The following is a 23908-nucleotide window of genomic DNA, read 5'->3' on the forward strand; positions in this document are numbered from 1 at the left end:
ACATGTTAACACATGATATGAAAGCTTTACACATGTTAACACATGATATGAAAGCCGGAACACATGTTAACACATCATATAATAGAAGCAACACATGTTAACACATGATATGAAAGTCAAAACACATGTTACACAAGATATGACAGTCGGAACACATGTTAACACATGATATGAAAGCCTAAACACATGTTAACACATTGTACGACAGTCGTAACACATGTTAACACATGATATGAAAGTCGAAACACATGTTAACACATTATAAGACAGTCTGTACACATGTCAACACATTGTATGACAGCCGTAACACATGTTTACACATCAGATGACAGTCGTAACTCATGATAACACATGATATGAAAAGCGTAACACATGTTAACACATGATATGAGAGCCGTAACACATGTTAACACATAATATGAAAGCCGAAACACATGTTTACACATTATATGACAGCCGTAACACATGTTAACACATCATATGACAGTCGAAGCACATGTTAACACATCATATGAGAGTCGTAACACATGATAACACATCATATAACAGACGCAACACATGTTAACACATGATATGAAAGCCGTTACACATGTTAACACATGATATGACAGCCGGAACACATGTTAACACATCATATGAAAGTCGAAACACATGTTAACACATGATGCGACAGCCGTTACACATGTTAACACATGATATGACAGCCGTAACACATGTTAACACATGATATGAAAGCCTAAACACATTATAACACATGATATGAAAGTCGTAACACATGTTGACACAGGATATGAGAGCCGTAACACATGTTAACACATAATATGAACGTCGAAACACATGTTAACACATTATATGACAGTCTGTACACATGTCAACACATGATATGAAAGCCGTGTCACATGTTAACACATTGTATGACAGCCGTAACACATGTTAACACATCATATGACAGCCGGAACTTATGTTAACACATCATATAATAGACGCAACACATGTTAACACATGATATGAAAGCCGTTACACATGTTAACACATTATATGACAGCCGGAACACATGTTAACACATCATATGAAAGTCGAAACACATGTTAACACATGATATGAAAGCCTAAATACATGTTAACACATTGTATGACAGCCGGAACACATGTTAACACATGATATGAAAGCCGTAACACATGGTAACACATGATATAACAGCCGGAACACATGTTAACACATCATATGACAGTCGTAACTCATGTTAACACATGATATGAAAGTCGAAACACATGTTAACACATTATATGACAGTCTGTACACATGTCAACACAATGTAGGACAGCCGTAACATATGTTTACACATCACATGACAGTCGAAACACATGTTAACACATCATATGAGAGTCGTAACACATGATAACACATGATATGAAAGCCATGTCACATGTTAACACATTGTATGACAGCCGTAACACATGTTAACACGTGATATGAAAGCCGTAACACATGTTAACACATTCTATGACAGCCGTAACACATGTTAACACATCATATGACAGTCGAAACACATGTTAACACATCATATGACAGTTGTACAACATGATAACACATGATATGAAAGTCGTAACACATGTTAACACATCATATGATAGTCGTAACACATGTTAACACATGATATGAAAGCCTAAACACATGTTAACACATTGTATGACAACCGGAACACATGTTAACACATGATATGAAAGCCGTTACACATGTTAACACATGATATGACAGCCGTAACACATGTTAACACATTCTATGACAGCCGTAACACATGTTAACACATCATATGAAAGTCGTAACACATGTAAACACATGATATGACAGCCGTAACACATGTTAACACATCATATGACAGTCGAAACACATGTTTACACATGATATGTAAGCCGTAACACTTGTTAACACATGATATGAAAGCCGCAACACATGTTAACACATGATATGACAGCCGGAACTCATGTTAACACATCATATAACAGACGCAACACATGTTAACACATGATATGAAAGCTTTACACATGTTAACACATGATATGACAGCCGGAACATATGTTAACACATGATATGAAAGCCGTAACACATGTTAACACATATGATATGACAGCCGGAACACATGTTAACATATGATATGAAAGTCAATAGTCATGTTAACACATGATATGAAAGCCGTTACACAGGTTAACACATGATATGACAGCCGGAACACATGTTAACACATCATATGAAAGTCGAAACACATGTTAACACATGATTCGACAGTCGTAACACATGTTAACACAAGATATGACAGCCGGAACACATGTTAACACATCATATGACAGTCGTAACACATGTTAAAACATGATATGAAAGCCTAAACACATGTTAACACATTGTACGACAGTCGTAACACATGTTAACACATGAAATGAAAGTCGAAACACATGTTAACACATTATATGACAATCTGTACACATGTCAACACATGATATGAAAGCCGTGTCACATGTTAACACATTGTATGACAGTCGTAACACATGTTAACACATCATATGACAGCCGGAACTTATGTTAACACATCATATAATAGACGCAACACATGTTGACACATGATATGAAAGCCGTTACACATGTTAACACTTGATATGACAGCCGGAACACATGTTAACACATCATATGAATGTCGAAACACATGTTAACACATGATTCGACAGCCGTTACACATGTTAACACATTATATGACAGCCGTAACACATGTTAACACATGATATGAAAGCCGTACATTATGATAACACATGATATGAAAGTCGTAACACATGTTAACACATCATTTGATAGTCGTATCACATGTTAACACATGATATGAAAGCCTAAATACATGTTAACACATTGTATGACAGCCGGAACACATGTTAACACATGATATGAAAGCCGTAACACATGTTAACACTTGATATGACAGTCGTAACACATGTTAACACATGATATGAAAGCCTAAACACATATTAACACATTGTACGACAGTCGTAACACATGATATGAAAGTTGAAACACGTGTTAACACATTATATGACAGTCTGTACACATGTCAACACAATGACAGCCGTAACACATGTTAACACATGATATGACAGCCGGAACACATGCTAACACATCATATGAAAGTCGAAACACATGTTAACACATGAATCGACAGCCGTTACACATGTTAACACATGATATGACAGCCGTAACACATGTTAACACATGATATGAAAGCCGTAACACATGTTAACACATTCTATGACAAACGTAACACATGTTAACACATCATATGACAGTCGAAACACATGTTAACACATCATATGACAGTTGTACAACATGATAACACATGATATGACAGCCGGAACACTTGTTAACTTATGATATGAAAGCCATAACAAATGTTAACACATTCTATGACATCCGTAACACATGTTAACACATCATATGACAGTCGAAACACATGTTAACACATGATATGTAAGCAGTAACACTTGTTAACACATATTATGAAAGCCGCAACACATGTTGACACATGATATAACAGCCGGAACTCATGTTAACACATCATATAACAGACGCAACACATGTTAACATATGATATGAAAGCTTTACACATGTTAACACATGATATGACAGCCGGAACACATGTTAACACATGATATGAAAGCCGTAACACATGTTAACACATATGATATGACAGCCGGAACACATGTTAACACATGATATGAAAGTCAAAACACATGTTAACACATGATATGAGAGTCGTAACACATGTTAACACAAGATATGACAGCCGGAACACATGTTAACACATCATATGACAGTCGTAACACATGTTAACACATGATATGAAAGCCTAAACACATGTTAACACATTGTACGACAGTCGTAACACATGCTAACACAAGATATGAAAGTCGAAACACATGTCAACACATTATATGACAGTCTGTACACATGTCAACACATTGTATGACAGCCGTAACATATGTAACACATCAGATGACAGTCGTAACTCATGATAACACATGATATGAAAGTCGTAACACATGTTAACACAAGATATGAGAGCCGTAACACATGTTAACACATAATATGAAAGCCGAAACACATGTTTACACATTAAATGACAGCTGTAACACATGTTAACACATGATATGAAAGCCGTAATACATGTTAACACATCATATGACAGTCGAAGCACATGTTAACACATCATGTGAGAGTCGTAACACATGATAACACATCATATAACAGACGCAACACATTGTAACACATGATATGAAAGCCGTGTCACATGTTAACACATTGTATGAAAGCCGTAACACATGTTTACACATCATATGACAGTCGAAACACATGTTAACACATCATATGACAGTCGTACAACATGATAACACATGATATGAAAGTCGTAACACATGTTAACACATGATATGAGAGCCGTAACACATGTTAACTAATGATATGTAAGCCGTAACACTTGTTAACACATGATATGAAAGCCGCAACACATGTTAACACATGATATGACAGCCGGAACTCATGTTAACACATCATATAACAGACGCAACACATGTTAATACATGATATGAAAGCCGTTACACATGATAACACATGATATGAAAGTCGTAACACATGATAACACATGATATGAAAGTCCTAGCAGTGTTAACATGTGTTACGATTGTCATATCACATGTTAACATGTGTTACGACTTTCATCTCTTGTGTTGACATATGCTAGTACTTTCATATCATGTGTTAACTTATGTTACGGCTGTTAAATAATGTCTAAACATGTATTACGGGTTACATATGATGTGGTAACATGTGTTATGGCTGTCATATAAAGTGTTAAATGTATTACAGCTGTCATATAATGTGTTAGCATGTGTTTCGAATGCCATATGATTTGTTAACATGTGTTAAATCTATCATATGATGTGTTAACATGTGCTAGGACTTCCATATCATGTGTTACCATGTGTTACGACTTTTATATCTTGTGTTAACATATGCTAGTACTTTCATATCATGTGTTAACTTTTGTTACGGCTGTTAAATAATGTCTAAACATGTATAATGTGTGTCATATCAAGTGTTAACATGTGTTATGACTTTCATATCATGTGTTAACATGTGTTACTACTGCCATATAATGTATTAACATCTTTTACGGCTGTCATATCATTATGTGTTACGGCTTTCAAATGATGTGCTAACATGTTTTATGACTGTCTTACAATGTGTTAAGATGTGTTATGACTTTCATATCATGTGTTTGCATGTGTTCTGGCTGTCATATGATGTGTTAACATGTGTTACGGCTGTCTTATATTGTGTTAACATCTTTTACGGCTGTCATATCATGTGTTATTATGTGTTAAATCTTTCAAATGATGTGTTAACATGTTTTATGACTGTCTTACAATGTGTAAAGATGTGTTACGACTTTCATATCATGTGTTTACATGTGTTACGGCTGTCATATGATGTGTTAACATGTGTTACGGCTGTCTTATAATGTGTTAACATCTGTTACGGCTGTCATATCATGTATAAACATGTGTTGCGGCTGTCATATCATGTGTTAACATGTGTTACGACTGTCATATCATATGTTATTATGTGTTACGGCTGTCAAATAAAGCCTTAACATGTGTTAAGGCTAACATGTAATGTGTTAACATGTGTTACGGCTGTCATATAATGTGTTAACATGTGTTACATCTGTTATATCATGTGTTAACATGTGTTTCGACTGTCATATGATTTGTTCATATGTGTTAAATCTGTCATATGATGGGTTAACATGTGTTAAGACTTTTATATCGTGTGTTAACATGTGTTACGATTGTCATATGATTTATCAACATGTGTTACCACTTTCATATGATGTGTTAACAATAGTTACGTCTGTTATATCATGTGTTAACATTTGTTACTGCTGTCATATGATGTGTTAACATGTGTTACGGCTGTCATATAAAGTGTTAACATGCGTTACGGCTCTCATGTAATGTGTTAACATGTGTTACTTCTTTCAAATAATGTGTTAACATGTGTTGCGACTGTCATATGATTTGTTCACATGTGTTTAATCTATCATATGGTGTGTTAACATGTGTTAAGACTGTCATATCATGTGTTAACATGTGTTACGGCTGTCATATAATGTGTTAACATTTGTTACGACTGTCGTATTATGTTTTACATGTGTAAGGACTTTCATATCAAATTTCTTGTTTTTTGTCATGATGGCTTTCTTGCACTTTTGGATGCTTTGTCAATTTTTGTAGTAAGAAAATAATAACTTTGAAGACCCTTTACACTTTTTATGACCCTATTAATTAAAAAATAATCAATTTTTCCCATGACAACTAAAATTGTTTTTAACTTTTTTTTTGCTGTTTAATACTTACTTTCATATGCCAAACATGATAAAAGTATTCAAAAGGCTTTAGATATTAAATTGTAAAAAAATAGGGAAAAAATTGCGCATATCCCCTTAAATACATTTAACACTAATGATGTTTATCTATCGGTTGTATATACACCTGGGTGTAGCATTGTTTTTTTGTTTATAGTTTGCATGTTAACGTCATGGTGTCACATCGCCCCCTCCCTTGTCGGGATCGTAGTTGTGTACTTAAAATACTTTTTAATTCTAATTAACCATTTATTGAACTGGCAAAAAAAACACATATTTATTCTATAAATCTTGAAATGTTGTGTTTTGGTATTAATGGTGTCACTCGGTGAGGTCCGCAACCCCCATCCCCGCCTCGCGACGCCCCTGCGTGTAAGTGTGAGTGAAAATATAGGTTTGAGTTCGTTAGTCTGAGTTTGAGAGTAAACGTAAGCGTAAGTGTAAGTGCTAGTGAACGTTTTTCGTTTAGTGTTTAAGCTAAAGCAATACAAGGTCAAGTTATGCTTTTGGTTTTATGTCAGGTTTTAAAAACTACTCATCGAGGTCAAAACTGCGAAATCTTGGGTCTAAACGTATTTATTTAATCCTAGAAAGTTCACGGCGCTCCGAGATGGCTGTTTTCATGTCATGTCAAGAGTGTGGAGAACTTGGGTCAAATCATATTCATCTAAGCCAAGACAGGTCATCGTGGTCCGAGATTGTTGTTGTTTATTTTGAAAACTACTCATCTGGGTCAAGACTGTGGTTAACTTGGGTCAAATCCTATTCATTTAAGCCAAGACAGGTCACCGTGGTCCGAGATTGTTGTTACTTGTTTTGAAAACTACTCATCTGGGTCAAGACTGTGGTTAACTTGGGTCAAATCCTATTCATTTAAGCCAAGATAGGTCACCGCGTTCCGAGCTTGTTGTTGTCGGTTTCATGTCATGAATTAAAACAACTCACTGGGGTTAAAACAGTGGTAAACTGGGGTCAAATCCTGGCCATTTAAGCTACGATAGGTCAAAGTGGCCGAAGATTGTTACAATTTGTCATCGTGTTCTTACATAATACAATTTCACTTGGAATAAACCGTACCAAAAGAGAACATATGGCTGGTTGTTAAGAATGTATTTTCTCAAAGTTTAATCAAAGTTTGAAGGGTGTGGAAGGGCCAAATTTGAGGTTTTGGAGAGTGTGCAATGGTGATTAGTCAAACTGTGGAAGTACGAGATGAGGGGAGCACTGAGGTGACACTTGTTGAAGGAAAGTGTGGAGAGGTGGTATAGTCAAGTGTGAGCTGGCTAAATAAAAGGTGTGACTGAGTGAGGGAAGAGTGTGGAAGAAAAACTTGGCACGAATTGTATCAAATGATAGTGTTAGCGTAAATGTTTGTTATCGTGTTAGTTTTAGTTTCAGTGCGAGTCTGAGTGCGAGTAAGAGTGCCCGTGTGTTAGTGTTTATGTTAATATTAGTGTCAGTAAATGTCAGTGTTAGTGTTCGTGTAAGCGTTAGTAAGAGCATTATAATGGCATTTATAATGTTAATGAAAATGTGAGTGTGAGTGTGAGCATGTGAGTGTCAGTGTCAGTGTCAAGGTCGGTGTCGATGCCAGTTTTAGTATTAGTGTCAATTTTAATGTTAGTGTGAGTTTTTCAGTGTAAGTGAAAATGGTAGTGTAAGTGAGAGTGTGAAGTGTTATTTTTTAAAATACTATTTTGAGTGTAAGTGGTTGTGTATGAAGGATATGGTGTGGGTAATGAATGAGTTTGAATGTTAGTGTTCGCGTGCGAATGTAAATGCGAATGTGAAAGTGGATGTTAGTGTGAGCATGTTAGTGTTGGTGTGAGTGTGAGTATGGTCGTAAGTTTAAGCGTAAGAGTAGGTGTTAGTGCTAGTGTTAGTTTTAATGTGTTTGAGAGTGAGTGTAATTTTTAAATATGAGTGTAAAGTTTAGTTTGAGTGTGAGTGTGAGTTTGAATGTGAATGCTAGTGTGAGTGTTGGTGTTAGTCATAGCTTTAGTGTTACTGTAAGTTCTAGTGTTAGTGTTTTGTTTTGATGTATTAATCCCTCTAATCCGCTTATTAGCAATTTGCATATGGATGCCAGATTAATTTTAATTTGTTTTTTTTCGTTTTAACCCAACATGAACGGATTAAAAGTTATTTTCCCTTATTTCCAATAGGTTTACGTGCACTTAATGCAAGGTCAAGTAATGTTGTTGGTTTGATGTCAGGTTTTGAAAACTACTCATCGAGTTCAAGACTGCGGAGAACTTGGTTCAAATCTTATTTATTGAATCCGAGAAAGGTCACAGCGGTCCAAGATTGTTGTCGTTGGTTTCACGGTCATTTATTCAAAACTACTCATTTGGGTCAAGACTGTGGTGAACTTGGGTCCAATCCTATTCAGTTAAGCCGAGATAGGTCACCGCGTTCCAAGCTTGTTGTTGTCGGTTTCATGTCATGAATTAAAACAACTCACCGGGGTCAAAACTGTGGTCAAATCCTGGTCATTTAAGCTACGATAGGTCAAAGTGGCCAAAGATTGTTACAATTTGTCATCGTGCTCTTACATAAATCAATTCACTTGGGCAAAGACTATTGTCAAAAAGTTGATTAGGTAAACTAAATCGTACAAAAAGACCACATATGGATGGTTGGTAAGAATGATTTTCTCAAAGTTTTGAAGAGTGACGTGTATGCAAAATGTTAAAGTACAAAGTGAAGTATTAGGGAGCACTGTTATTTGGCATGATTTAAACAATCATGATTTTATATAATTCTATTATTTGATTTAAGTTGTCTAATTTAAAAATAAGTAAATCAAAAATAAATAGTCATTCGATATATCTTTCTTTGAGCTACCTTAAAATATAATTTTAGCAGGTTTTACTTCGCCCAACAATAAAAACATTTTTGGTAACTTATCGATTGAAAAAAAAAATATATTACATTTGCAATTAAAGGGAAATAACTGTTAAAATATTTTATTCACTAGTTTTAAAAGAGTTAAGCCGCTTTCTTCCGAAGATTGACTGGAAAGACAGACAGCTGAATAATTTTAGTTATATTATATATTTATTTATTTATTTATATATATATATAGGTATATACATACATATTTAAAAAAAGCTTATTTAATAAATAAATTAGCTTTTTAAAGATATTTTAAAAATAACCAATCGACAAACTTTCTCCATCTTTGTAAAGTTATGTCCCCTCTTAAACATCTGAATTGTTTTTCTCTTCCAAAAATAAAACTCGTCAGATGATTGAGATGAAATTTTAAAAATGACTTTCTTTTTTAGTTTTTTTTTTGGTCCGCACCCCTCCTCCCCTTACGCCCCTGATTCGATATACCTTTCAAAAACAAATTTAAAAATAGAATCCCTTTGTGCAACTTCTCATTTTAAAAAAAAAATTACATTTGTGATTGAAAGGGAAATAACCGTTAAAATATTTTATTCACTGGCTTTAAAAGAGTTAAGCAGCTTTCTTTTGAAGATTGACTGGAAAGACAGACAGTTGAATAATTTTAGTTAAGGATTATATATATATATATATATATATATATATATATATATATATATATATATATATATATATATATATATTTAGTGATATACATAATGATCAGAAATAAAAGCTTATTTAAATAAATAAATTAGCTTTTTAAAGATATTTAAAAAATAACCAATTGACAAACTTACTCCATATTGTAAATGGTCAAAGGGAAATAACAATTAGAAAAATTTATTCCACAGCTTTTGTAAAGTTATATCCCCTATTAAAAATCTGAATTTATTTTGTCTTCCAAAAATAAAATAGGCCTAATATATTATTCAGATGATTGAGATGAAATTTTAAAAAGACTTTCTTAAAATAAATCAATAGTAATTTTATAAACATTGTAAGTACATTTGTGGTTAAAAATAAAGGTAAATAAATGGATATCGCCTTAAAAATAATTAGTTATAAAGTTTCGTTATGTTAAAATTTACTGTGTTAATTAGCTAATTATGATCGATAACATCACATTCGAGTATTCTAGTGAGTGTGTGTTTTTTTTTTTACAGTTCACTCAAATTAATTGCAGCTTGACTAACTTATTTCTGCCACACTGTAAAGGGGATGAAGAAAAGAACCTACTTAGCATTTAGCTAAACTAGTGACAAAATGAATGTAGTAGAGCTCCTACTCTTATCCTCTCTACCCCCCATTGTTGCAATCTTCAGTGAGCTCAAAAAATATAAAATGTTAACTGACTAAATTCTCAGAATGGCTTCATATTATAGAATGGATTAATAGCATTTTAAATAATTTTAATGGAGAAAATTGCTTTGAGATATGAACAATTTAAAATTTTAGCAATGTAACTGAAGAAATTATATGGAATTAAGGTTGCTTTTTATGGTTTTTCTTCACTTTCATTTGATTTAACAAGGCCGAACCTCTCCTAACATTAAACAAAAATATACAAAATTAGTATACATTTTAACAAAACTTATAAAAGAATAAAAAGCAATAGAATGTTTTTTTCTTTTATTACATTTCAAAACAATTATTAACAATTATAAACTAAAAGAAGGAACAGCAGTGTCTTAAGGCCAATACATTCTGTATTTAAAAGACTGCATGTTAGAGACAATATGACTAAAGTGAAACTAGTGGAAACATTACCTAAGTAAAGAAGCAATTGCTGAACAGTAATTTTTATAAGGTCAGACATACATTCTTAACAAACTCAATAGAGCAGCTGTGCTTAAGCTAGATGCATAAATTACATTTTAAATCAGACTTATATTAAGCTAGTATATAACTAAATGAGCACAAATATTGTGAGTGAATTTTATGACACATTAACAATATTAATCATCAACATTAATGGAATTGGCCGTGTCCTAATGGTTGGCAATTGTCATAAACAATGACTAGGTAGACATCAACACACTAGAAGGGTAATCACAATGTACTCAATGTGGACTGGTTCATCAGTAGATCACACTCTTTTCTAAAATACAAATGACATAAATGTTAAGCATAAAATGTGAAAATTTTAGATATTGTCTTCAACACATTAATGTGCACACTAAAATTATTTTATCCATTGAACAATAGAAATTTAAAATTACTCATCAATAGCAAAAATATCAGACACTACAAATTAAACATTATGTACCTGTACAATGCTTTGAACTCTAGACGGGCAGGTGGTGAAGGTGTTTGGGGTAAATGCCATCAACAGCATTTTTCCAGAGAAATTATTTCTCCTTTTAACTGTAATAAATTTGCAAACAAATTACTCTGGAAAAATGCATTAAAGGATTTTCTGACAGTGATGAAAAACTCTTTACCATTAGAAACTGATTTTTTCTCTTCGAGTCTTCAAAAGGCTTTTAAAATGTAAATATGTAGAAACAACAAATACATTAGATTGTAAAGAAAAAATAAAGGAAACCTACTTGAATACAGTATAATGTTCCTATAACAAAGTGGTCAGGACAAAGAAGAGTTCCTGCACAGCAACTCCTTATTGGTTCAGCTTTACGGGATTGCATGGTCAGGTATGGTCTCAAGTACGGTTTCCTGGCTCATAACTGTAGTCCAACCCCTGCGATAAAAAAAAAGTCACAGAGAATAAGATTGCAAGAAATTGTGCTGGCCACACAATCTTTTCATATGCCAAGGTTATAGAAACAGATGAACTCTACTTCAACATGGACTCTACTTCCTTGCACTATTGAGTTCTTGAGGTAACAATATATAAATTTACTGAAAATAAAAACAATAAAATTGTCTAGAACATATAAATAAAATTTAAGAATTGACAATAAAAGACCATAAAATGTCTTAAATTGACCTAAGCCAAAACTAAAGCTAGAAAATAAGCAGCCTTAAGCTTTGCAAGGCTTTAAACAATAGCCTACATATTATTTTGGGTCAATATATTCTGTCCCTTTCAGCATTGAGAGGGAAGAGAAATGCTCTCTGCACCAAATTTAATAATAGGGTAGATGGAGAAAAAAAATGTCTAAATGTTATTTAGTGAATTCTTTTATATGAGTAAGCATTCTAGTAGAAAGCCTATTATGCAGTTCTTTTTGTTATGTTTAATCATTTAGGGGAGTTGTTCATTCATTTTGGTTAATTTTTTTAAGAAAAGTGTTTTTATAGTTTCAGAAATGAAATAAAAATAAATGTAAGAGAAATTTTCACATTAAAAGCTCTATCAAATGGAACTATGTGACCCTGTAGACCAGGTGTCTTTTTATAAGTAAATTGTCAGCTATTTTAGGCATTGTTCTTAGTTGTATGGCCATGCTATTTTATGCTTTTTAACCTCAATGGGGTCGATAGGGAATTTATATTATTAAATCCATGGAGCAGCCCCCAGACCCATATAAATAACTTCTACAAAACCAGAGTTTGTGATGGAATTTAATTTGCAGCAGAAGATTTTAAAAAATAATTTATTACTTTGAAACAGCTGTGATACTATAATCAAGAAAGCCTCCACACTAAATATTAATAAGTCTCTGAGCAAAGTCGCCTCCTGATATTTCATCATTTTTCGCTGTAAATATTCTTATTTGACAAGTGGAGAGATTTTTTGTTCAAACAAAAATTTTTAAACTATCAACTTTTATTACTAATGCATACATTTTTAAAAGCCATAAAACTAATATTAGATTTAAACAATATTTCAGTGTTTGTACAAGTACTTTATTATGCCTTATTATGAAATAAATTGCTTGTGAGGATAAACTTTGAAAATTAAGACTAGAAAAAGGAAAAGCTCATGGTATTTAACTCAATGGGCCACAGTGTATTGGAGGAAACCAATTTAAATATTACATTTAAGAATGAAGAAAGAAAGCAGTGTTTGACTGGCCACAATATGATGAATGTGCGATGAATTCAAAACAAAACTTTCTAAATTGAGCAAATATTTTAAAAAGATAACTGAAGAATTAGTTAGGGAGGTGGACTGAAATTCCATCAAACAGAACAAATTGTTGCCCGTTACAGTTTTATGAAAGAATTGTGCATTTCGTGGTTCTTGAAATGTAATTTACACAAGAAGTTAAAAGAATTAGATTCAAATTTGAGACCACTTAATGGCTAGAAAAATAAATTTTAATTACTATCTGTCATGTGAATATATGTAGTCTATGGTTGTCATACTAGACTGACCACTGCAAGTTAATGTTTTCTCTAGGGTTCACCAATCAGCCTGTACAAACAAAAATTTTTAAACTATCAACTTTTATTACTAATGCATACATTTTTAAAAGCCATAAAACTAATATTAGATTTAAACAATATTTCAGTGTTTGTACAAGTACTTTATTATGCCTTATTATGAAATAAATTGCTTGTGAGGATAAACTTTGAAAATTAAGACTAGAAAAAGGAAAAGCTCATGGTATTTAACTCAATGGGCCACAGTGTATTGGAGGAAACCAATTTAAATATTACATTTAAGAATGAAGAAAGAAAGCAGTGTTTGACTGGCCACAATATGATGAATGTGCGATGAATTCAAAACAAAACTTTCTAAATTGAGCAAATATTTTAAAAAGATAACTGAAGAATTAGTTAGGGAGGTGGACTGAAATTCCATCAAACAGAACAAATTGTTGCCCGTTACAGTTTTATGAAAGAATTGTGCATTTCGTGGTTCTTGAAATGTAATTTACACAAGAAGTTAAAAGAATTAGATTCAAATTTGAGACCACTTAATGGCTAGAAAAATAAATTTTAATTACTATCTGTCATGTGAATATATGCAGCATTAGTTACATTTTCTTAACCCTTTATATAGACTAGCCTGATCATTGTATATCAGAATGTAGTCTATGGTTGTCATACTAGACTGACCACTGCAAGTTAATGTTTTCTCTAGGGTTCACCAATCAGCCTGTACACTAGAAACAGAAAGGCAGCATTTGATTAATTCATTGTAAAATTAAAAACCTAAAACTGTTATCTGCTATATCATACTCATAAGACATAATAAAACTTTCTTAATCATTTAATAAATGTTTTAGACTAGCCTGACCATTGCAAGTCAGAGTGTAGTCTTCAACTTAGTTTTCAGCTAATCCCTCTCAAACACACCTGTTACCTGTAGATACATACCTCAATAAAACACTTAAATTAATACAACTTTCTTAACCATTGATGAACATGTTTAAGACTAGCCTAACCATTGCAAGTCAGAGTGTAGTCTTCAACTAATCCCTCTCAAACACACCTGTTACCTGTACATACATTCCTCAATAAAACACTTAAATTAATACAAATTTCTTAACCATTTATGAACATGTTTAAGACTAGCCTGACCATTGCAAGTCAGAGTGTAGTCTTCCACTACAGAGATGGATCATTTGATTGCAGAAACTAATCCCTCTCAGACACACTCTACAGGTATAATACTTTACAGACTTTCTTAATAATTAGTAATGTATTTCATACTAGCCTAGCTAGTAGACTGTAGTAGTTGCCTAAACTGGGTACAGAATGTGACAGTGACCCTACTGGTGAGAAAGGTTTTGACAATATCTTTTCTATTTACTTGCACATTCAAAATAGGATTAAGGAAAATATAACGCATTCAAAAATGCAGTGAATGAAAGATATATAATTAATACTATTGTCTGCTAGATTCATGAGGAAACAGATGTTATTTTTAAATGGCAACTGAAACTTATATTCAATATTCTTCACCATGGGCTGTGGTCCACCAACTAATAGTTTTAAAGATGGAATTTCTAGAAAAGGAATTATATTAAACACCATGTAGGCCTATGAAGCTCTGAAGTTGATTGAGATCTCAAAGGCATCAAATAGGAGGAAGAGAATAAAAAATTGACATGAAAAGGATTTGCAGCTTACTGATTCACAAGCTGGAGAACCTTTTAATTGTGGATTGAGAGTGAATGTACTGAGCCAATCATATCCTCTTCATAGGAGGCCAATATGCAAATACATATTGTGAAAGGCAAAACATTAAAGACAACTGGGTATTTAAGTACTAAAAGACACCACAAAAAGCTTTAAAAGAAAGTATTTGACTAGTAAGAAAATGGTTTGATTTACACCAAATGACAATAATTTATGCATAACTGATAGAAAGTCAACTAATTATAGCTGGATTAATGGCAATGCACACTAATTGCCAAAAAAAAAATAAGTTGAAATCATGAAAGACAAAATATATTTTTTCCAATGGATTTTGTCAAATGTGAAACTGGTGAAATCTTTTATTACCTGCCTTCAAACATAAAATCTAAATATTTTTTATGTGTAGTGAATTTAGTCAGTGCAAACCTGTTTTTAATGTCTATATTATTTTTGGCTTTTAAAAATATATTTACTTATCACCATTATTTTGCCCTTGCCTATTACCTTTTTGCCAATTTTAGAAATGAAAACCTTAGATAGGCCTACATTTCAGAACCATTTTCAAAAAATTAAGGTTAAAAAATCCAAACGAGAAATTCAAATTGGTCAATGTGTATATTTTTGTCCATGTTTTATTAAAGTCTGTTAAAATTCTCACATGATTTAATTAATTAATGGAAGAAAACCATGGGCCTAGCAGCTGTGTACATGGATCTAAGAAATACTACATTTTTTTATATGTTGTTACATAATAATAAATTACATAGGACTGGAGGAAATCCCATCCAACAATACAATGTCATGTTTCAATGGGAAGATTTAACTTGGAATATATCAACAAAGGCAGTGCAATTTTAATTTTAAAATAATAAACTATAGGCTGTTTTATATCATCTGTGTCGGCAAATAAGGAAATGTAGGCACCAAAGATGACATGCCAAATGAGATCTCTATGCACAATGAGTTAAAACATATTGGCAACATCCGAGCAATTTCATTTTTAATATAATGGACTATAAGGTGATGTTCTTTTTAAACAGTGTATGAGAGAGACATAGTATCAAATGAAGTCCACTTAGTCACCAACCATTTTTAACCAGTTCTGCATACAACTTAGGGAGGAAGTATGCACAACCAGTTAAAACATATTGGCAACAGCCCATGAAGTTTAATTTTTAATACAATGGACTATAATTAGATGTTCTTTTTAAACAGTGTATGAGAGAGACATAATATCAAATGAAGTCCACTTAGTCACCAACCATTTTTAACCAGTTCTGCATACAACTTAGGGAGGAAGTATGCACAACGAGTTAAAACATATTTGCAAAAGCCGGGCAATTTCATTTTCAATACCATGGACTGATGTTCTTTTTAAACAGTGTATGAGAGAGACATAATATCAAATGAAGTCCACTTAGTCACCAACCATTTTTAACCAGTTCTGCATACAACTTAGGGAGGAAGTATGCACAATAAGTTAAAACATATTGGCAACATCCGAGCAATTTCATTTTTAATATAATGGACTATAAGGTGATGTGATTTTTAAACAGTGTATGAGAGAGACATAGTATCAAATGAAGTCCACTTAGTCACCAACCATTTTTAACCAGTTCTGCATACAACTTAGGGAGGAAGTATGCACAATAAGTTAAAACATATTGGCAACAGCCGAGCAATTTCATTTTCAAAATAATGGACTATAAGGTGATGTTCTTTTTAAACAGTGTATGAGAGAGACATAATATCAAATGAAGTCCACTTAGTCACCAACCATTTTTAACCAGTTCTGCATACAACTTAGGGAGGAAGTATGCACAATGAGTTAAAACATATTGGCAACATCCGAGCAATTTCATTGTCAATATAATAGACTATAAGCTGATGTTCTTTTTAAACAGTGTATGAGAGAGACATAGTATCAAATGAAGTCCACTTAGTCACCAACCATTTTTAACCAGTTCTGCATACAACTTAGGGAGGAAGTATACACAAGGAGTTAAAAATATTGACACGGCAGAGCAATTTCAATATAAGAGCCTATAGACTGTTGATAAAGAAGACATTGTTAAATAAAGTCCATTTGGACAACAGTAATTTTTAACCAGTTACATGTGCAACATAGGAGGAAATTTAGGAAGCATGCACAATAAGTTAAAATCATATTGGCAATGCACAACAAATAAAATATAATAGCCTACAGATTCTCTAAAAGGAAGGCTATAATAAAGAGAAATTTTCAGAAGTCCATTGGACAGAAATAATTATTAACAAGTTCTGCATACAACTTAGGGAGGAAGTATGCACAACATGTTAAATAACTTAAGGCACAGCTACTTTAATATACTAGAGATCTAATGGCCTATAGTGTAGGCTTATAGGATGTTTTTTTTTTCAACATTTGTCAATGGAGGCGTATGCTATTATTAAAGAAGTTCAAAATGAGATATGTTAAGACATAGTCTTTTCCTGACTAGACTACTTACCGAATTTTGGCATTGCAATTTCGTCAAGCTTATGATATGAAGTTCTGGGTCAGCTATTATGTGTGTAGGTTGGATTGTATCTAGATCTAGACCATGTAGTTTCATTATGACTTCAAGTTTGCGCCAACTATGACAGAAGGAACACTGGGATACTCTAACCGTTTGACCAATACATCTAGGCTTTAGCTGTCAAAAAATGAACACATTCACACAGCCGGCACCTACCCTGCTGAGTTATCTGTTTGTTTACATCACGTGACAGACTAAAACACATTAGCTTAGGCTAATGTTGATGTGTGAATGATTAAATACTCAGTGTTGGCGCCCGATTTTTAGATATCTTTAACAGCTGCTTAGCTTCAGTGGTATCAATATCAAGATGAAGGTAAACTTATACAACGTATATTAGGCTAGTTACTTAATATTAACTAAGTTAGTTAAGGTAAACTTTGTAAAAATATTATAGTGTCATATGACATATAAGAGGCCTTGGCCTGTCATATAAGCGTACTAGATCTGTGTAAATTTAAAAATAAACGGTCTATCTATAGACATTTAGTATTATTAGGCATAACATTGTATTAACTTTTAACATTTAGGCTCGTCTTATTGTACAAGAAGAGACCTCCCTGGTCCTTATACCTTCTTTAAGCCTACAATATTACAGTAGGGCCTAATCTATCCTAATCCTATAGGCATAGGCCTACATAATACTACATATTTAGGCCTATATTTATATCTCAATTTAATTACTGAAAATAAAATAGACCGATTTTATAATTTATACAATGTTTATTTTAAAACGTTATAGGTTTTACTTAAATAGACCTACAGATGCCGCTTAGTTTAATAAAATGCAGTAGGCCTAATTTAAGTAGGTTTAATGTTACACTCTACACTTTGTTAAAATTGTTATCTTGTAGGCTAACAAGTTGCTTTCTTTTCTTCGTTGGTTTTTTTTAGTCGCATTCCTGCATATGTTTCAGGCAAGATGTTACAGTTCATCGTTAGATAAGGATGTTTGTGAAAAGGAATGTGTATTTGTAGGGCAAGCATTTTGTGCATCTACTGACTTTGTGACCCACTTATGTGAAAAACTCTAGGGCTTCGACAACTCTTTTGTGATAACATTTTGTGGTTGACACATTGTTCAGTGGAGAAACTTTAAGCTTGGCACTAACTTGGTCACTTACTTAAGTGGAAAAGCTTAAAGACATGGACAACCTATCCGCAATTCTACTGAGTTGGTGGCTGACAGTTAGTGTAAACTTGGGTAGCATTTTATGGGCATAGATTAAGTTTGTGGTGGGGGGGTGGCACTTCTGGCAAACATCAGCAGCAAAGTCCAACAGCAGTTTCTTTTCCACACCTTTTGAGATGCCCATGATTTTTAGGTAGGCCTATGCAAACATTTAAATACATTTTTTTTCAAGCATTAATTTTTCAGTTGCTGTCTATATTTTAAAATTATTTGTAAAAGTTTAGTCTTAAAGCTAAAGTTATATTCTGATGTGTTTCATTTATTTAATTTTTAAAAAGTATGTTTATAATTAACAACATGTATCCTTTTGTCTTGCACATCAACCAGAAGTAATTCATTAAGCCAACAAGCACACGAGTCCAACAGTCTTCAACGAAGTTCAACAGTACATTTATGTTCAAACCTCGAGAAACCCATATTTCAGTAGGCCTTTTTTTTCAAAATCAATTTTATTAGAACAGTCTTAAATTTTTCTTTGTTATGACATTTCTACAGATTGTTGTTAATTTTTTTTTTACATTTCAATCCTCAGCAATGAGCGGTAACAAGTTCACGATAAAGACATTGTCAAACATCAGCCAGATCCTTCTGGTTAGGTTTTAGTTACCTTATGTATTTTTCTAATCATGTATGAGTTTTTTCCCCTGCAGACATAAAATTACATCCTAGCAGGTCACTGAAGTCCATCAGTAGATTGATTTATTTCCAAATTCCACGATGTGTATTAATTTTTAGGTATGTTAAAAGGTTTTTATTTTCTAAAATATGAGGTCAATTTTAAACTGTATCTATTTTTTTTTAACAAAAAATGCACCAGATTTCACATTAGTAAAGGACAATTAAAAATAAAATACCAACTGGATGTTGAGAATTGATGTAAAAAAGATTGTAAAACAAATTATTACTTTAAATTACAGTCTACAAAAAACACATGTGTGAAATCTTCAAGAAAAGACATTTTCAACCCTCTTCTGGATGTTCAAGTTTTAAAAACTGTGTCCATAAACAGAATGTCAGCAATCATCCAGACGATTATGAAATAACATTCTTAACCCTCCTCAACCCAAGGGGCTCTTTAATCAAGGTATGTTTTATTACTTTTTTTTGAGAACTAGCTCTGAGTTTTAGTTTTAAACTAGCTACCTTTAAAAATATATTGAACATCTGTTATTTTAAATTACAGTCTATAAAACATGTGTGAAATCTTCAAGAAAAGACAATTTCAAGATGAAGCCAGGATTTCAACCCTCTTCTGGATGTTCAAGTTTTAAAAATTGTGAAATGTCATAACATTCTTAACCTTCCTCAAGAGGCTCTTTAATCAAGGTAAGTTTAATACTTTTTTTGTTTGAGAATTAGCTTTGAACTTTAGTTTTAAACTAGCTGGCTTGAAAAAAGATAATATTGAACATCTGTTACTTAAAATTACAGTCAACAACAGCACCTGTGTGAAATCTTCAAGAAAAGACATTTTCAAGCAGAAGCCAGGATCTCAACAAACTTCTGGATGTTCAAGATTAATATTTGGAAAATGTAATAGTATTTATTTATTTATTTTTGTAAAGGGAGGGAATTCAAGTAAAATTTAGTTATGTTTTAAAGGGGGAGGATCTGGTGGGTGATATACAATTAACTTATTACACCTTTTGTTTTTCTTTTGTTTCACTGTCATTGTTCTTTCTATTAGATGGATGGTGGGGATGCAGGGTGTGGTTTTTGTGGGTCAGGGGAGGGTTATCCTGACGGAAGGTGGGTGTGGAAGAGGGGGCAGCTGGTAATGGTGGCACACCAGGGAGATGAACAGTTGGAGAGGTCTGCTCAATAGAGCAGGCCGCCTGCCAACCTCCGCTGCGAGTGTGTTGACATCTGTGGCCTGCTCGGCTGGCCCATTGTTGATTACCAGATAATGCCTGAACCCTAGCCTTGTCAGTCTGGATAATGTGTCATACGTTTGTGAATATTGCAGTTTCCTTGTCTATGTAAGCAGAGTGCCTGATTGTAAACAGGTCGTTTCATTAGTAATGTGCAAGCTGTTTCACTTTTTTTTTCCTGTTACAATGCACAAATAGAAACATAGGCTCTTTTAGGAAAGGGAAAGGAACCAGGGGCTTGTTGTGGTGTTAATGTTGCTAACATCATCAAAGTATCAAACTAAATGTAAAACTTTTAACAAGTAATATTCTTGACTTGCAGACATGATGTAATATTTAAATCCGGTAAGAACTGGACATAAACTAAAGAAAAAAACCTTTGTCCTTTAAGGCCTTTTTCAATATAAAGAGTAGTTTATTCTCTTTGGCAATGTGGTAGCAATTGTTCCATTTACACTGTATTTGTTAGTAAAAGAATAGTGACCAGTGGCTCTCTAGCTTGTTTTAATAGAAAGAAAAATAGTCAACCTGTAAAATTTATAAGAAATCATAATTTTTAAGAAAAGAAATATATAAATATAATAGTAATGGTACTAAATAGTATAGACTGTCCACAACCTGACTTTTGATATTTCTGGCATTAGGGGAGGAATGCTAGAAACGTCTAAAGTTAAGTTTAATCAGCTGTTTTCATGGCCTTTAGTTGTGAAGGCATTTAGGGATGCTGAAGACAACTACATTTTTCAGGCCGCACTGACACTAAACAGTCTATATTATCAAACCCATTTAAAAAATGAAAAATCCTTAAAATGTTATTATTTATTATCGAGTTGTCCATAACCTGACTTAAGATATGACTGCATTAGGGCATGAATGTTGGATAAATCTTAAGTTTAACCTCTCTCACATTTTTTCATGGCCTCTAGTTGTGAAGGCATTTAGGGATGCTGAAGACAACTACATATTTGAGGCCGTACTGACACTGACCACTCTATATTATCATACCAATTTTTAGAAAAAAGAAAATTCCTTAAAATATAAAAAAAACCTCTACAATTATTTATAACTGAGTTATTACCTGATTCAAGGTGTATCTACATTAGGGCATGAATGTTAGATACATCTAAAATTAAGTTTAATCTCTGTCAGCCGTTTTCATTATTCAGGCCACACTTGCACGGAATTTAGAAAAAAGAAAATTCCTTAAAATATAAAAAAAAAACCTCTACAATTATTTATAACTGAGTTATTACCTGATTCAAGGTGTATCTACATTAGGGCATGAATGTTAGATACATCTTAAATTAAGTTTAATCTCTGTCAGCCGTTTTCATTATTCAGGCCACACTTGCACAGAATTTAGAAAAAAGAAAATTCCTTAAAATATAAAAAAAAACCTCTACAATTATTTATAACTGAGTTATTACCTGATTCAAGGTGTATCTACATTAGGGCATGAATGTTAGATACATCTAAAATTAACTTTAATCTCTGTCAGCCGTTTTCATTATTCAGGCCACACTTGAACAGAATTTCTATATTTAAAAAAAAAGGAAATTCCTAAAGATGTACAGTAAGACTTATAATTATCAATAGGTTATAGTGAATGTATTTTCTACCATTTCTCAGAAATGACAATCTGAGACAGCCCCATATGATTTAGGAAAATATACATTTATTTTTTTTCCAAGTCAAGAATTGTTTCTAACAAGCTGTGCTAAAAAAATAGTGTTTTATAATTTCCTATTTCCTTGTTAAGATATTTTAGTGTTCTTAATTTGTCAAGCAGCTATAACTAAAAAGTTTATGGGGCACCTTTAGTAGAAGCAAATGCTGATTAGTCTCTGAACTAATGAAGCGACCTTTCATAATTATGCACTTTCATCAAAGATTTAGGAAAGATATGGCAATATTCACAACTTTATGTGATGCATTATCGACACTGACCTGTGCTAGGAATTAGGGCTAACGTCTGGTATGATACAATGGGTACAGCCGACAGGTCCACAGCTCTGTCAACACCAAGTCAGCGGAGGGGCAGGTTCCAACACATCTACTGGTAAAGCCTATACCATATAGAAACCAGCATGCCCATGTCGGGATAGGTGGGGGTGTTAAGGGTGGGATTGGGGAGGTGAGAGAGTTGTGTATATATGTAGTCCTCTCTTTATGTTATGTGTAATAAGTTAATTCTTTTTACTGGTCGTAAATAATTAGGTAGTTTTACTTGAAATCCTTCCCTATTTTTTATGCTATATTTTGTTAGAGGAGTCATTTTGCAAATCTGTCTATGCAACTTTAGGGAAAGGAATGTTTCATATAAAAAACACAATTTTTTAAATATTATCTCTAAAAGCAGTTCATGTATTTCATATAATTTGTTTTCTACTGTAAGAGAGAAAGTGTAAGTTGAATTTATCATCTAAAGATTGATATGAGTGTAGTTTTATTTGAACTCACTGTAATGTGTTAGGAGTGCCAGGGATGCAATGTTTATTTGAATTATTGTAATGTTAGAGAATGGCAGGAATGAAAGTTACATCTATGCTATTGTAATACTAGGAGTGTCAGGATTTCATTTTCAATTCAAATTATTGTAATGTAAGAGAATGACATGAATGAAAGTTTAATTTATTGTAAACTTTATAGTTTCATTGTCATTTCATTTTTCTCTTTATCAAATTATATATATATATATATATATATATATATATATATATATATATATATATATATATATATATATATATATATATATATATAAATTTATTACACTAAATTTATGTCAAACCATAGTGAAATGACAATGATGATATTTAATAGTTTTTTATACTAGATAATATTTTCATATGGATTGAATTGTTTTAAATATGAAGCATTCCTTACAGGCCAATGATGCAACACGTCAACATTACTTTTAATGATAAGCAACATG

General features: G+C 32.8%; 2 long non-coding RNA genes across 2 annotated transcripts; one reads left to right on the forward strand and one right to left on the reverse strand.

Annotated features, from left to right (window-relative positions):
* Positions 1 to 10988: 10988 nt before the first annotated feature.
* On the reverse strand, positions 10989 to 17979 carry LOC131930918 (uncharacterized). The gene is made up of 4 exons (XR_009384202.1): positions 17842 to 17979; positions 11908 to 12056; positions 11625 to 11722; positions 10989 to 11456 (listed from the first exon to the last, which is right to left on the reverse strand). It is a non-coding gene; the product is annotated as an uncharacterized LOC131930918 (long non-coding RNA).
* Positions 17980 to 19577: 1598 nt separating this feature from the next.
* LOC131930917 (uncharacterized) lies at positions 19578 to 23677 on the forward strand. The gene is made up of 4 exons (XR_009384201.1): positions 19578 to 19837; positions 20020 to 20186; positions 20286 to 20428; positions 20534 to 23677. It is a non-coding gene; the product is annotated as an uncharacterized LOC131930917 (long non-coding RNA).
* Positions 23678 to 23908: the final 231 nt, after the last annotated feature.

This window comes from Physella acuta, unplaced genomic scaffold (assembly GCF_028476545.2).
Source record: "Physella acuta isolate Inbredline_101_S28 unplaced genomic scaffold, ASM2847654v3 ptg001865l, whole genome shotgun sequence".
Lineage (NCBI taxonomy): Eukaryota > Metazoa > Mollusca > Gastropoda > Physidae > Physella > Physella acuta.